Source organism: Salmo salar, chromosome ssa17, assembly GCF_905237065.1.
Source record: "Salmo salar chromosome ssa17, Ssal_v3.1, whole genome shotgun sequence".
NCBI lineage: Eukaryota > Metazoa > Chordata > Actinopteri > Salmoniformes > Salmonidae > Salmo > Salmo salar.
The window spans coordinates 511,348-528,415 of NC_059458.1; the positions used below are offsets into that span (position 1 = coordinate 511,348).

The 17,068-nt window shown below is 40.5% G+C and overlaps 1 pseudogene across 1 annotated transcript in view; it reads right to left on the minus strand.

Moving 5' to 3' along the window:
- The window catches only part of LOC123728113 (inactive serine protease PAMR1-like), a 53,745-nt pseudogene that overhangs the window by 23,797 nt on the left and 12,880 nt on the right, over window positions 1–17,068 (minus strand). The window contains exons 2-3 of the transcript XR_006759952.1: window positions 8,403–8,579; window positions 4,447–4,572 (exon numbers count right to left, since the gene is read on the minus strand). The product of XR_006759952.1 is annotated as an inactive serine protease PAMR1-like (transcript). The remainder of the gene's footprint in view (window positions 1–4,446; window positions 4,573–8,402; window positions 8,580–17,068) is intronic.

Below are 17,068 nucleotides of genomic sequence, written 5' to 3' on the forward strand. Positions count from 1 at the left end.
TATGGCAAGCTTAAATAAGTTCAGGAGTAAAGTAACAAGTCACATAATACGTTGTATGGACTCACTCTGTGTGCAATAATAGTGTTTCACATGATTTTTAAAGGACTACCCCATCTCTATACCCCAAACATCCAATTATTTCTAACTTCCCTCAGTCAAGCAGTGTATTTCATGACAAAGACCAGGGAGGTATTACAAGGCCTCACAAAGAAAGGCACCTATTGGTAGATGGGTAAAAATAAAATAAAGTAGACTATCCCTTTGAGCATGGTGAAGGTATTAATTACATTTTGGATGGTGTATCTATATACACAGTTACTACAAAGATACAGGCTCCCTTCCTAACTCAGTTGCCAGGGGGGAAGGAAACCGCTCAGGGATTTCACCATGAGACCAATGGTGATATTAAAACAGTTACAGAGTTTAATGGCTGTGATAGGAGAACATTGTTATTACTCCGCAATCCTAACATAAATGACAGATTGGAAAGAAGGAAGCCTGTGCACAATACAAATATTCCAAAACATGCATCCTGTTTGCAATAAGGCACTAAAGTAATACTGAATACAAAGTGTTGTGTTTTGGGCAAATCCAACACATGACTGAGTACATGTTTTCACGCATGGTGGTGGCAGCATCATATTATGGGTGTGCTTGTCATTGGCAAGGGCTATGCAGTTTTGTTTTGGGTAAAAATAAACAGAATAGATCTAAGCACAGGTAAGATCCAAGAGGAAAACTTGGTTCGGTCTGCTTTCCACCAGACACTGGGAGACAAATTCACCTTTCAGCAGGACAATAACCTAAAACACAAGGCCAAGTGTTTACTTACCAAGACAACATGGAATATTCCTCAGTGGCCTAGTCACAGTTTTGATTGAAATTGGCTTGAAACTCTATTGCAAGACTTGAAAATAGCTGTCTGGCAATGATTATCAACTTGACAGAGCTTTAAGATTTTTTTAAGAATAATGGGAAACTATCTTACACTCCAGGTGTGCAAATCCCTTAGAGAGTTACCCAGAAAGACTCACAGCTGTAATCGATGCCAAAGGTGATTCTAACATGTATTGACGCAGGGGGTTGAATACTTACAGTATCTAATCAATATATATTAGTGTAAAAATGTATGTAAAAAAATATACAGTTGTTGTCGGAAGTTTACATAAACTTAGGTTGGAGTCATTAAAACTCATTTTTTAACCACTCCACAAATTTCTTGTTAACAAACTATAGTTTTGGCAAGTCAGTTAGGACATCTACTTTGTGCATGACACAAGTAATTTGTCCAACAATTGTTTACAGACAGATTATTTCACTTATAATTCACTGTATCACAATTCCAGGTGGTCAGAAGTTTACATACACTAAGTTGACTGTGCCTTTAAACAGCTTGGAAAATTCCAGAAAATGATGTCATGGCTTTAGAAGCTTCTGATAGGCTAATTGACATAATTTGAGTCAATTGGAGGTGTACCTGTGGATGTATATCAAGGCCTACCTTAAAACTCAGTGCCTCTTTGCTTGACATCATGGGAAAATCAAAAGAAATCAACCAAGGCCTCAGAAAAAAATTGCAGACCTCCACAAGTCTGGTTCATCCTTGGGAGCAATTTACAAATGCCTGAAGGTACCATGTTCATCTGTACAAACAATAGTACGCAAGTATAAACACCATAGGACCACGCAGCCGTCATACCGCTCAGGAAGGAGACGCATTCTGTCTCCTAGAGATGAACGTACTTTGGTGCAAAAAGTGCAAATCAATCCCAGAACAACAGCAAAGGACCTTGTGAAGATGCTGGAGGAAACAGGTCCAAAAGTATCTATATCCACAGTAAAACGAGTCCTATATCGACATAACCTGAAAGGCCGCTCAGCAAGGAAGAAGCCACTGCTCCAAAACAGCCATAAAAAAGCCAGACTAGTTTCCAACTGCACATGGGGACGAAGATCGTACTTTTTGGAGAAATGTCCTCTGGTCTGATGAAACAAAAATAGAACTGTTTGGCAATAATGATCATCGTTATGTTTGGAGGAAAAAGGGGGAGGCTTGCAAGCCGAAGAACACCATCCCAACCATGAAGCACGGGGTGGCAGCATCATGTTGTGGGGGTGCTTTGCTGCAGGAGGGACTGGTGCACTTCACAAAATAGATGGCATCATGAGGTAGGAAAATTATGTGGATATATTAAAGCAACATCTCAAGACATCAGTCAGGAAGTTAAAGCTTGGTCACAAATGGGTCTTCCAAATGGACAATGACCCCAAGCATACTTCCAAATTTGTGGAAAAATGTCTTAAGGACAACAATGTATATACAGTATATATCATTTATTCCACTCGATCGTTAACAATAAATGACAATTAAATCCATTTTAGTCCGACAAATCTTGGTGTGAACACTTTCTGAAGGCACTGATCTACAATACACACAATACCCCATAATGTCAAAGTGGAATTATGTTTTTAGAAATGTTTTCAAATTACACTGTATGTTATTGCCTTGTAGAGTTGAGGAATTGCATGTTGGTTACTAGTTACGTAGTAAGAAAATGGTATACACTCGTAGAGAAAAGGGTTCCAAAAGGGTTCTTCGGCTGTCCCCATAGGAGAACCATTTTTGGTTCCAGGTAGAACACTTTTGGGTTCAATGTAGAACCCTCTGTGTAAATCGTTCTACCTGGAAGCAAAAAGGGTTCTCCTATGGGCTCAGCCGAAGAACCCGTTTAGTTTCTAGATAGCACATAAAAAATACACGAAAAATAATACATTTCAAATGGGAGACAAATTAAAACTGCAGGCTGGAAAAAATATTCAAAATACGCAGAAACCACAGGCCTGCGGCCTAGAGCCACAAACACATGCCAAGTTTCTGCTGTTGATGAAAAGTCTTTCTACCTGTGCCTCACAGCACATTTTGTTATTTGCATATTGTTAAAGCTATACTCCAGACAAGACATATCAAATGGTATTGTGAGATTCCAGGATGTTGATTAACAGTGTCTTGACTTGTTATTTCAGCTCATTGAATGATAAAACCCTGAGGCATTTGGCTTTCATCCACCTAATATACAGTTGTGCCAGACGTCTCTCCTATAGTACACTGAACCAAAATATCAACACAACATGTAAGGTCACAGAAATGTTCCATTCGCATAAAAAGCTTATTTATCTAATATTTTCTGCACACATTTGTTTACATCCATGTTAGTGAGCATTTCTCCTTTGCCAAGATAATCCATCCACCTGACAGTTGTGGCATATCAAGAAGATTATTAAACAGCATGATCATTACACAAGTGAACCTTGTCTAATAATCAACACAATGCTATAGATGTCACAAGTTTTGAGGGAGCGTGAAATTGGCATGTTGACTGCAGGAATGTTCACCAAAGCTGTTGCCAGAGAATATAATGTTAATTTCTCTACCATAAGCAGCCTCCAATCTTGTTTTAGAGAAATTGGCAGTATGTCCAACCGGCTTCACAACCACAGACCAAGTGTATGCCGTCATGTGGGCGAGTGCTTTGCTGATGTCAACATTGTGAATAGAGTGCCCCATGGTGGCGGTGGGGTTATGGTATGGGCAGGCATAAACTACGGACAACGAACAAAATGGCATTTTATCGTTTGCAATTTGAATGCACAGAGATAACGTAACGAGATCCAAAGGCCCATTGTCATGCCATTAATCCGCCTCATGTTTCAGCATGATAATGCACGGCCCAATGTTGCAAGGATTTGTATACAATTCCTGGTAGCTGAAAATGTCCCAGTTCTTCCATGGCCTGCATACTCACTAGAACTGTCATCTATTGAGCATGTTTGGGATGCTCTGGATTGACGTGTACGACAGTGTGTTCCAGTTCCCGACAATAACCAGTTACTTCACACAGCCATTGAAGAAGAGTGGGACTACATTCCACAGGCCACAATCAACAACCTGATCCACTATGTGAAGGATATGCGTCACGCTGCATGAGGCAAATGGTGGTCACACCAGATCCTGACTGTTTTTCTGATCCACACCCCTACCTCTTTTTTAAGGTTATCTGTGAACAACAGATTCGTATCTGTATTCCTATTCATATGAAATCCATAGATTAGGGCCTAATGAATGTATTTCAATTGACAGATTTTTTTTATATGATCTGTAATTCAGTAAAATCTTAGAAATTGTTGCATGTTGCATTTATATTTTGTTCAGTTTAACTGGGTTGTAGGTAGAAGGTATGTGCCTATAGGCATGGAAGGGAAGCTAGTAGAAGTTGCCTATAACCTTGATACAGGGTCAGATATTATTTAATCCCCCTAATGGTTTTTGTTTCAACTGGGGGAATAAAGTAAACTGATCCTAGATCTGTGGTTAAGGGTGAGTTTTACCCATAACCATTCTGGGAGGTAATGTGGGTAGAGGTATATGGAAGGAGTGAAGTCACTCACTCAAGCAGTCACCGCCTGACCAGCCGGGTCGACACTCAGCACAGTACTTCCCTTTGACGAAGAAATCATCTCTGGGCCCCCACGTCCCATTGTTACACCGCTTACAGTTCTCAAATATGCTGCAACCTAAGACAGAGAGAGGAGAGAAAAGAAAAGAAAAGAAAGAGGGTGAATGCTAGGAGAAAGAGACAAAGAGTAAGAGGTTAGATAGTGCTGATTGAACACTAAAACATCTAAAACCTCTTCAACATAAGGGTGATGCATTCAGTCACAGTCTTGGTTTGACCGTTCCCAATGACAGTTCGGTTACAATCAGCCACATACCTTTACTGTATTCCCGTTAGTGCCTGTTTGCTCTTTAGCTCAGTCCTGCTAAACTCATCAGGCTCATCATCTACTGTACCAGGGTAACAAAACAACAAAAACACATGTGTTCTTCCTGAAATAGAAATGTCCAGAAAACCCCCAGAAGGACTGAGTTTCAGATGTATTTTCACTTTGGGGGTTCTGTGGTGCTCTGCAGTGCAGACATCCTGAGGACAGGCTGGGAGTCAGGGATATGGGTGTCAGGGATGCAGCAGCAGGACATATAAACACCAACAGGTATCAGTGTAAACATCACATGACTTTACCATGTCTCCTCCTCCATACAGTATCCTCAGGGTGGAAAGGGATGCGCATGCGTGTGTTAGTGTCAATAATGTGTGGGTGTCTGGCCAATAGTTCAGGCCGAGGAGTACATGTGATGTGAAGATGAAGCAGATGAAGAATATATGTTGATAAAGAGAAAGTATTAGCATATTCCCATAGGTCAATAATTCATGCAACAACTTGTGGTTAAATATTATACCTACTCATTGTGCTTTTTCAGCAATATGTTTTCTCTTAGATTATTTATGCTGTATTAACCTTATTATTGCCAACAGACCTCCCACACAGAGTAAATACACAACAGAAGAGCAAACATAGAGGTGTGAAGGAAAATGTTATGTTTGTGCTTTTCTAATAACCAATTCGACTGGGTTGCATACAACTGACTGATTGATCGTGCCTGGGAGGAATCCTCTCAATCAGTATAAGCAATTTGGCAGTACGCCCAGAACATTGTTTTGAGAACCAAAAGGGGTGTCTCAGTTTCAAGGTCTCAGCTTGGAGAGAAGAAGCCTTTTGAGCAGTGCTTAATTTGTAAATCAGAAGGTGCCAGAACAAAAGTGAGTGCTAGAAGGGGGTGACCTAGGGACTTCTGAGGTATCAGAAAGCATAAGAAAAAAATCACCTTTATTATATAGCATTGTATGCATATCATTGCATTTGTGGTAGTGGCATAGAGCAGTAGAGTACAGCAGAGGCACTTACAGAAGTTGCACACATTGGGATAATTTTTAGTAGCCTCGGGACCATGAAATTGTTGGCCGTTTAAAAACACATTTCATGCAATTCTACGTCATTTTACTTTAGACTTTGGCAGAATCTTTTTTAATACTGCACAAATGATCGAAATGGCACTGACAATCTAAAAATCTGAGATCAATAAAAATGACCTTGTCTTGAATCCATCAATAGCCTAAGCCTAGGTGTGTGGAGACATTATATTGTAGGCTACAATATGAGGATGAAATTATAGTCCTAAAAATGCTTTCCAGTTTCACTGCCGATTGTTGATGAGCTCGTTCCAAAAGCCTACCCCCTCTCTTTTGTAAAACAATATTTGGAAGTTGATCAAATATTTCGGTAGTGTTCCAGCATAGTCTTCTCTTTTCAGCAGGAGTCATTGCTTTCCAACCTGTGTTTTCCCTCGACTGCATTTGAAATATTGCGAAAGGCCTGTTTTGTCTGCGTGTTGTATTTTCACTGACAGATTTGCCACGTGTTCCCGACTGTAGGCTATTCCTTGTTATTGCGCTACAATCCACAGCAAGGCTATTTTTTTAAACAAGATGTTGATCCTCTGTGGCTAAATTACAGGGATTCTCATGGTGTTGTAGGCTATTCTGAATGATTTCATTCTGAACAGACAGCAATTCTGAACAGACAGCAATACTTCTATAACTTTGGCAAATGTATTTGAATTTATCAGGGGGTGGTGAAGTTCCTCCAGAACCCTTCGCGCAGCTTTGATTCTATAAGGAAATAAATGATGAAGTGCAACACGCTGAGAGATGAGAGTTGCAGGCTCATGTCTATCAGAGCAGAGAGGGAGAGCGATCATAGAAAGTGAATCTAATTCTAGTTATGTGAGAGATATTGCCGCGCTTCTCACACAGTAGGCTGGACAATAGAACAAGTCAAAATTCACCCAAGGCTGAAAAACAGCAAAATAATGTTGGCTAAACTGGAACACTAGCGCGAGCCCATAGCAAATGAATTGAATCGAACGTTCGCAGAGCCTGTTTTGTGATGCTTAAAATTCCATTTTGCCTAAATGGCACAAAAACATTTATCCCTTTTTATTTACCACTACAATCTGTTCGTTGGACGAAACTGGAAAAAAACAACTAGTGTAGAAAGTAAACATCTGCACCTCGATGGTGTCAACTGTGCTTATGTCTGCGTAATGAGAAAGTTGGGAAAAAAGGAAAACTTCTAACTATTTCTGGTCTAGTGATCGATTACAAATTAGCTCGCTGCTCACACTTACATAATTACAAAGAGGAGATTGTAACGTAGAACAATAAGTAGTGAATAGAACTTTCGGAAGGCGAGTTGGTGCCACGGTGCTGAATCGAACTAATAGGAACTGGCATGGTGAAAAAGGCCCTAAAATAAGGCCTGTTTTTTTGTGATTACTTCAAAACGACGGCAAGCAGCTGGGAAATATGGTCATATTATGAAACTGGGCTCCATGGCGGATGCAATGAACTAGTTTTTATCAGAAAAAAAGCATTACAATGTTTCGCAAACCATAAACCCGGGCCGGCCCAACCCAAATCAACTCATAGAATATTAGGCCCAGGCTGAAAATCAACTTTTTCACATTAGGTTATTTTTTTGTGGGGGCAGGAGAATTAACGAAGAGGCACCACAACTTGAACTTTGGTCTTGTACATTGCAAAAAGTGATAGTAATTTTTCATGCCACAAGTGGTACCGGATCCGGCCAATTAGGTTCCGGAATAAAACAGTCCAAAACGGAGAGGTGCCGGATCTTGTTCCGGCAGGATCCGACTCAAATTAAGCACTGCTCATGAGGTATTGGTCGGTCACATGCATGAACCAAATGTTAATGATTAATTAATGATGAATAATGAATAAGCTAAATCATGCAAATATAACTTGCTTGTGTAAGCAGTATATAAGAGAACTAACGGGACTGCCCGGGGGAGCTCCTGACCGACGTGTACTATGGTGCATGCATTGAGTTTGTTGGAACCTCTCCAGCTTGCTGTTAATAAAGAATGATTCATTTAAGATTGACTTCAGGTGTCCATGGTGGTAATTTCCACAACAGAGGGATGCACTCAACGAAAGTAAAAGTAAATTTAATGGATTGTACAATGTCTCTCAATATGTAGCTCTCTATTTTCTGGAAAATAATTGGGTTTAGGCATTGCTCTCTAATGTGGTTGGCCGAAACTCACTGCATTTCACTCTAGGTGACATAACACTGCTCTTGTATGTCTGCCAGGCTTATAACAGAGCCTTGGAGGCAGATGGCATAGAGGCTACAACATCAGTCAATACATGATGCTGGATCTAACGGTACTGTAGGGGCAGACATTTCAGAAATGTACTGGTAGAATGACCTCATATACTGTGTATTTTTGCAAATTAAACATGTATTAACAAATCCAGCACCAAGGCATAATGTATCTGACCATGGTGTTGTCAATAAAATCGAATACACAGCATGCAGGAATGCATTCAACCAGTCCTCCATGGGTTTACCAGACAAAATAACCAAAATGGATGGACATCCCAGGTTTTGAGCCAGCATGGTGGTGTGTTGGACAGGTTTACCTGGGTGGATGATGCAGGGGTCACACTCGTTGAGGGCGTTGCGGCAGCAAGGCACAGCGTAGCCAACGGGGGTGCCCTGGAGGGGACACTTACAGCGAATCACGTCGTACTCACAGCAGCCCCGACACATGACGTTCCACTCTGGGCCCGGACAGTGGTTATATAGGTACTTGTAGTCTGGGAACCAACCAGTACATCAGGGTCAAATACATAAGTCAGACACTTTCAAATACTTTAAAGTTTTAGCTTCAAGATTTTGGAACTATTCCATTATCCTGTCAGCCTATAGCTGGTATTTATTAAAGTGAGGGTGATGGAGAAGACTGGATCCGGAGTTGTATTTACAAAATTAATTTACTTAATGGGGACATCCTATCCATATTTTCCACCTCTGCCTGCTCATCTGTGTGTGTTTTGTCATTTTCTTTTACATCAGACTTCATTAATTTGGTAATAACAGCTAGTTTTCAGTCGCCCCCCCACTCAGACCACTCCCAGACAGTCCTAGCAAATTCTTGCTTGAGAAATTGCTCTTTGCTAAGAAGATATTTACGTTTTTTTCTAACCATTTGAAACTTAATTGTTACCCAGAAATGATGAGGAACATTCATTTAGTAAAAAGAATCTCTCTTGCTCTCTCTCTCTCTTCGCTCTTTCAAAGAGGTTTTATTGGCATTGGAAACATGTTATCATTGCCAAATCAAGTGAAATAAACAATCACAAATTAAGAGTTAACATTAAACACACAAAAGTCTCAAAAGAGAAAGACATTTAAAATGTTAAATTATTAACTATGTTTAAAAAATAATTAAAAAACGAGTGCCTCAGTCTGGACCTGTACAGGCCGTCGGTCGATCGATACACTCTAAATAAAATATCAAATAGCCTATAAATGAAGATAAAATAGCTCACAGGTGAATTCAACTACTCGCACCTTACACAACTTATTGGCTCCATTAGGTCCCGCTCAGTAAGCCTGCGTGTGTGCAAAAGCGTGTGCTGTGTGTGGAAAAAGTAGAAGTACACATGAGAGGGCAATAGGGGGGACCCACGCCTCAACCGCTCCCCAGAGAGGCTGATGGACCAGGACATGAGGAGGGAGAAGTCGCCTGGCCGGGGTTTCAAGGAGCAGCAGCCTGGAGTTCGCCAGAGACTCCACACCGGTCACATGCCCCTCACCACGGTCACACCATTCTCTCTCTCTCTCTCTCTCTCTCTCTCTCTCTCTCTCTCTCTCTCTCTCTCTCTCTCTCTCTCTCTCTCTCTCTAACTTCTCTTCTCTTCCTGTCTCTCCCTGCATTGAAGACTTCAACATAAATGTTTCCAGTTTTCATATGAGGTGTAAATTCAGCAAATAAGGCCTGAACTGTTCAATTTATTAAGAAGCTCTCTGGCTCCTCTTTTTGACCCGAAGTCCTGTTGCTGTGCAGGTCTGTCATGGTAACAACCTCAGCAGTATGTTATTATGTTTTAGTCCACACATTCACACACACCCATACACACACAGAGTATGTGACTTAGTGTTGAGGCTTTGATTCATCTGTGAGAGTCTGTTTGAGGACAGTCAGCTGGACAGGATGTACAGATGTCCTGGAATGCCGTTAGATATCACTCCCTACAGTTCCCACAACTCTCTGGCCATGTAACATTAATGAACTCATAAATGATATTCTACTCCTGGAAAGATCTGCACTTCTCCTTAAGAATCTAATCTCTGCCATCCAAGAACAGTTTAGGAATGGCATACTATTCTATATTAATCACTCTGAGAATGGATTACATAAGAGGCCAGGTCAAATGTATTATCAGTGCTAAGTGAAGACAGTTAATGGTGCTGCTTTCATACTGGAAAAATCAATGAGTGATTTTGCAATACTCTTTGTTTTGGATCCATTGTTCTTTGGCTGACGTATTATTGCTGTGGTAACCCTGAAAAGAAGGGTTACTGCAAATGTAAAACAACAAAACAATATGTTCTACTCAGTGAGAACAGGGAGGGTAGTCTAAACAGGGCGTAGTCTACACAGGGCATGCATTATTAACATAATGTCTATGACTTCAGGATTCCAGTATAATTCCAGTATGATGCTATTACTCATGTAAACACCAGCCCCTTGCTCAACAAGCCTGTCCCTCCCCTTCAATAACCCCCAGATGGTTTTATGTGTTCAAAACACATGTGGCCCAGTACTCTTGTTCTCATCCATACATACTTGTCTCTTCTGTATTGTATGATGTCTTCAGAATTGACTGGCTGTCTGCTTCTCCCTTACTAAAAATGAGTAACTCATAGTGTCTATTTATATTGACATTTTTGTGGATTTCCTAGTCTGAAAACCACAAGCATCCTCCTCGGCATGGCCACGTTTGGAGGGATGGGGGGAGGGGACATAGAGAGAGAAAGAGACAGGGAGAGCAACCGAGAGAGATAGCATAAGAGAAGTACAAATGAGAGGGGGGGTGACCCACGCCTCGACCGATCCCCAGGGTGGCTGATGGACCGGGATGTGGGGAGGGAGAGGTCGCCTGGGCCAGGTTTTCGAGGAGCAGAAGCATGGAGTTCTCTACACCAGCTCCGGTTGTATGACCCTCACCACAGTCACACCGTGTCTCTCTCTCTCTCTCTCTCTCTCTCTCTCTCTCTCTTCTTAACTAATCTTTCCTCCCTGTCTCTCCCTGCATTTAAGACTTCAGCATAAATGGTTAAAGAGCATGTAGGGATATTTGAGAAAGCTCCACATTCAGCCTGCCTCACCAGCATTGTTACTGGAGTCAATTACTCATACGTTTAACCAGACCGCATCAGAGGCATGCTCACTGTAAATTACCACATTCCACAGAATGAACATAATAACCATGTTAAATGTTTTTGTCTCTGACCTGTTTGTGTATTTTGTTTAAGCCAACACGTCTCAGCCTTACAGCATTCAGTTTTGACAATTTGACCAACTTCCATTTATCCTCCAGCAGTGTCTGAATACCTTTTCACGTATCCAGTCAGTTTTTCTATTCACGCATCTAGGTTAGACGGCAAGGTAGCAACAATGAACTCTATGCTTTATAAGAAGCACAGTAGAAGGTCTACTTTGTCGTTGTCTCATATTCTGCAGAGCTCGGTACTAAGTTCACTACCAGCAGCAGTCTGGAGGGGATCCATGGTGGAGGCGACAGTGACTGGAGCCTGTGATTTCTATGGCACCTTTTAAGTGTCTGTGTAGACTAATCTAGCCCCCGTGGTTATGGACCTGGACTCCACCCAGACTCACGTCTGCTACACTCACTGATCTACAGCAATGTACAGCAGTACAGACGCTAGGGCGGTAAAAACGGTCAAATAGTCATCCTCGTTGATATGATTAAAGAATAAAGTGAATTACACAAGATTATAAAATGGATTGTTTGGATCCTGGACGCAAAATACCATGAAGTGTTAAGGCTGGTTAACAGTCCATCTAGTTAGCTACTTGGCTAGCCATTTCAAATAATGAGCATAGCTGACAATGTCTTAACTTAAGCTACTTTTATTCATTATTAGAGGAAAATAAACCCAGAACATCATAATTATTTACAAGGTAATGTCGAGCTTCCTGAAAATAACTCACTGCCACACTGTGATGAAATAAAAGTGGATAATTATATCTGAGAATATTAGAATGCCTGCACAGGAGGATTTGGTCTGGTTGCTGTGGCCGTCCGATAACCACAACAATATACTTTTTCATGTCTGTGTGACAAGGAAGACCATTGCAGTGATGGTCTACAGACATTCCGGAGTATAAATTAAATGCGTTTTGACCAGTGACACTTGTCGTGTTCTAATTGTCTACAGACATGTCATTAGACCAATTATAAACTGGCCTTTAATCTCATAATTCCACTGTCCCACAGCCCAGGCAGGAAATTCATAAACTTCATCTTCCTTGGGGAAAAATGCGTGTACACATTATTTTTCCATGCTACTTTTTGGTTTGCAACAGTTGGGGGTTGTATAAACCTACCTGTCTGCCTCTATGACCTGTGCAGCAAAGTATCATTTTACAAATGCCAGTAGGATAGCTATCCCCAAAATAAAAATGAAACAAATAATTCACCATGGAAACTGTAAACTCTCAGAATTACATTAATTCTCTCATCATCAATGAATCTCTGCTAGCTAGCTACATGCCAAAGATTTGTTCAGCGTAGCAACGTCGAATGAATAGAATGATTAGAATTAACGACTGGGTCAAAACATGAGAAGAGAACAGTTTAACGACCAGCTGATTGGGTAGCAACTTCAGAATGCAAAAACTAATTTACTCGTTAAAATAATGTTTTAAATGAAAAAAATCCATTAATATTTTTATAAATACTGTAATTTATATTGGCCTACAGGGCAACTGGGATGAATAGGTTAATTAATATTGTTACTTGCACTAGAGCATGAGGGCAGTTGGGAACATGGCTACTTAGGATGTCGTTTGTAACATGCCATTTATGCTATTAAATGTGGTAACACATTGAAAAGAACCTACAGATAAAATTATCTTTTATTTAGCTATAAACAAGGCCATTACAGCAAATACAAGAAAGGGTCAACAGGTTTAATGGCTGGTCTGGCATTGTCATCATATCAATCGACACATCGTCTCCGGCCTCTAGAGATGCTGAAATTCATGCTTTGTGGTCTCAAATGGTAAGCTGCCCCAAGCACATTCATGTGATATCAAAACAATATACCACAGTGTATCATATATATAATATGATTTAATATGTCAGTATATCATATAATACGATCTCAGGAGTGCCATGGGTGTACAGTATATTATTGCTTGCCCCATTTAGTGTAGTTTATAACACAGTTTTGGGAGGAGAGCTTAAGCTTCAGATGACACATTTAATTAATATATGGGCTTGTCTTCAGTATTTGAATGCAGCCAGAACAGGAAAGCCTGTTGGTGGTGGTGATGGCGGTGAAGGAGGAGGAGGAATCTTTTTAGGAGGACATTTTTGCCTCGGGGGATGAATTTTCTGACATAGCCATCCCAGAAACTATCAGGGCTCGATTGCATAAAACATCTTAAGTAAATTTCCCCCTTATCTTTTCCCTTAAGATTTACTTAAAGCTGCAACATGTAATGTTTTGGGGGACCTGACCAAATTCACATAAAAATGTGAGTTATAGATCTCTCATTCGCATTGAAAGCAGGTCTAAGAAGTGATAGATATTTTCTATGTGCACTATTTCTGTGCTTCCTGTTCTGAAGTCCAATTTTTGCTTTTTTTACTTTCGGTTTTGTACATCAGCTTCAAACAGCTGAAAATGCTATATTTTTGGTTATTAAAATATATTTCACAGCAGGTTAGATGGTACCTTGATACTCCACACTATACTCACATAAACTGAAATTAGGCAAACTTTTCGAATTTTAGCAAACAGGGCGGAGTGATTTCTGCATAGTGCATTTTTAACTTTAAGTCAGTTGCACAAAAGATTTTAAGTCAAATTCCTCCCTTACATTAACGGTGCCCATGCAGTCCCTTAAGTGCTTCATTCAGTATGAATATCAATGTAAACAGCATTTGTGGAGTTGCATGTTGCTTTCCTCTGCCCTGGTGGCAAAGGAAAACATCAACCAGCTAGCTAGGTGTATAGCTAGCTAGGTAGCTACTTAGCTAAACAATGGAAGGTGCACACTCCATGGCTACAAATCTAGCTGGCTAGCTAGCTACAGCGCATTCAGAAAGAATTCAGGCCCCTTCCCTTTTTTCCACTTTTTGTTACATTACAGCCTTACTCTAAAATAGATTTTTTTTAAAACCTCATCAATCTACACACAATACCCCATAATGACAAAGCAAAAACAGGTTTTTAGAAATACCTTATTTGCATAAGTATTCAGCCCCTTTGCTATGAGACTCGAAATTGAGCTCAGGTGCATCAGGTTTCCTTTGATCATCCTTGAGATCTTTCTACAACTTGATTGGAGTCCACCTATGCTAAAGTAAATAGATTGGACATGATTTGGAAAGGCACACACCTGTCTATATAACGTCTCATAGTTGACAGTGCATGTCAGAGCAAAAATCAGGATAGAGTCAAGGCAGAGATCTGGGGAATGGTACCGAGACATTTCTGCAGCATTAAACGTTCCCAAGAACACAGTGGCCTCCATCATTCTTAAATGGAAGAAGATTGGAACCTCCAAGACTCTTCCAACATCTGGCTGCCTGAGCAATCGGGGGAGAACACGATGGTCACTGACAGAGCTCCAGAGTTCCTCTGTGGAGATGGGAGAACCTTCCAGAAGGACAACCATCTCTGCAGCACTCCACCAATCAGGCCATTATGGTAGAGTGGCCAGATGGAAGCCACTCCTCAGTAAAATGTACATGACAGCCCGCTTGTAGTGTACTAAAAGGCACCTAAAGGACTCAGACCATGAGAAACAAGATTCTCTGGTCTAATAAAACCAAGATTGAACTCTTTGGCCTGAATGCCAAGCGTCACGACTGGAGGAAATCTGGCACCATCCCTAAAGTGAAGCATGATTTTGGCAGCATCATGCTGTGGAGATGTTTTTTTAGCGGCAGGGACTGGGAGACCAGTCAGGATCGAGGGAAAGATGAATGGAGCAAAGTACAGAGAGATCCTTGATGAAAACCTGCTCCGGAGTGCTCAGGACCTCAGACTGGTGTAAAGGTTCACTTTCCAACAGGACAACGACCCTAAGCACAAAACCAAGACAACGCAGGAGTGGCTTCAGGACTAGTCTCTGAATGTCCTTGAGTGGCCCAGCCAGAGACCGGACTTGAACCCGATTGAACATCTCTGGAGAGACCTGAAAATAGCTGTGCAGCAATGCTCCCCATCCAACCTGACAGAGGTTGAGAGGATCTGCCAAGAAGAATGGGAGTAAGTCCCCAAATACAGGTGTGCCAAGCTTATAGCGTCATTCACAAGAAGACTCAAGTCTGTAATCGCTGTCAACGGTGCTTCAAAAAAGTTTCCACTTTTTGTAAAAGAAAAATTGAAAACATTTCTAAAAACCTGTTTTGCTTTGTCATTATGGGGTATTGTGTGTAATTTGATGAGGGAAAAAACTGTAATGTAACAAAATGTGGAAAAAGTCAAGGGGTCTGAATACTTTCCAAATGTACTGTACCTACTCTGTAAATTAAATAAATATGATCTCTTTGATAAGACTTTCAGTCAGTGAATCAGGTTGTATCCATGGTAACCAGAGACTCTTTCTGCCTTCAAATTACCATATAACCCCTTAAATATGCCCTTTCCTAAGGAAAACATTTGATGGGCTCTATGTAACGCCCTTAACCTGTTGGGGCTAGGGGGCAGCATTTGCACGTCTGGATAAAAAAAATGTACCCGATTTAATCTGGTTACTTCTCCTACCCAGTAACTAGAATATGCATATACTTATTATATATGGATAGAAAACACTCTAAAGTTTCTAAAACTGTTTGAATGGTGTCTGTGAGTATAACAGAACTCATTTGGCAGGCAAAACCCTGAGACATTTTCTGACAGGAAGTGGATACCTGATGTGTTGTATTGACTTTAAACCTATCCCATTGAAAAACACAGGGGCTTAGGAATATTTTGGCACTTCCTATTGCTTCCACTAGATGTCACCAGCCTTTACAAAGTGTTTTGAGTCTTCTGGAGGGAGATCTGACCGAACAAGAGCCATGGAACGATGATGTCCCATTAGACACCTGGCGCGCGAGTTCATGTTGGGTACCCTCGTTCCAATACGTTATAAAAGAGTATGCATTCGTCCACCTTGAATATTATTCATGTTCTGGTTAAAAAAGGCCCTAATGATTTATGCTATACAACGTTTGACATGTTTGAACGAACGGAAATATATTTTTTCCCCTCGTTCATGACGAGAAGTCCGGCTGGCTTACATCATGTGCTAACGAGACGGAGATTTTTGGACATAAATGATGAGCTTTTTTGAACAAAACTACATTCGTTATGGACCTGTGATACCTGGAAGTGACATCTGATGAAGAGAATCAAAGGTAATGGATTATTTACATAGTATTTTCGATTTTAGATCTCCCCAACATGACGTCTAGTCTGTATCGCAACGTGTATTTTTCTGGGCGCAGTGCTCAGATTATTGCAAAGTGTGATTTCCCAGTAAGGTTATTTTTAAATCTGGCAAGTTGATTGCGTTCAAGAGATGTAAATCTATAATTCTTTAAATGACAATATAATATTTTACCAATGTTTTCTAATTTTAATTATTTAATTTGTGACGCTGACTTGACTGCCGGTTATTGGAGGGGAAACGATTTCCTCAACATCAATGCCATAGTAAAACGCTGTTTTTGGATATAAATATGAACTTGATAGAACTAAAAATGCATGCATTGTCTAGCATAATGTCCTAGGAGTGTCATCTGATGGAGATTGTAAAAGGTTAGTGCATCATTTTAGCTGGTTTTATGGTTTTGGTGACCCTGTCTTTGACTTGACAAAACATTACACACAACTCTTGTAAATGTACTGTCCTAACATACTCTAAATTTATGCTTTCGCCGTAAAACCTTTTTGAAATCGTAAAACGTGGTTAGATTAAGGAGATGTTTATCTTTGAAATGGTGTAAAATAGTTGTATTTTTGAAAAATTTGAATTTTGACATTTATTTGGATT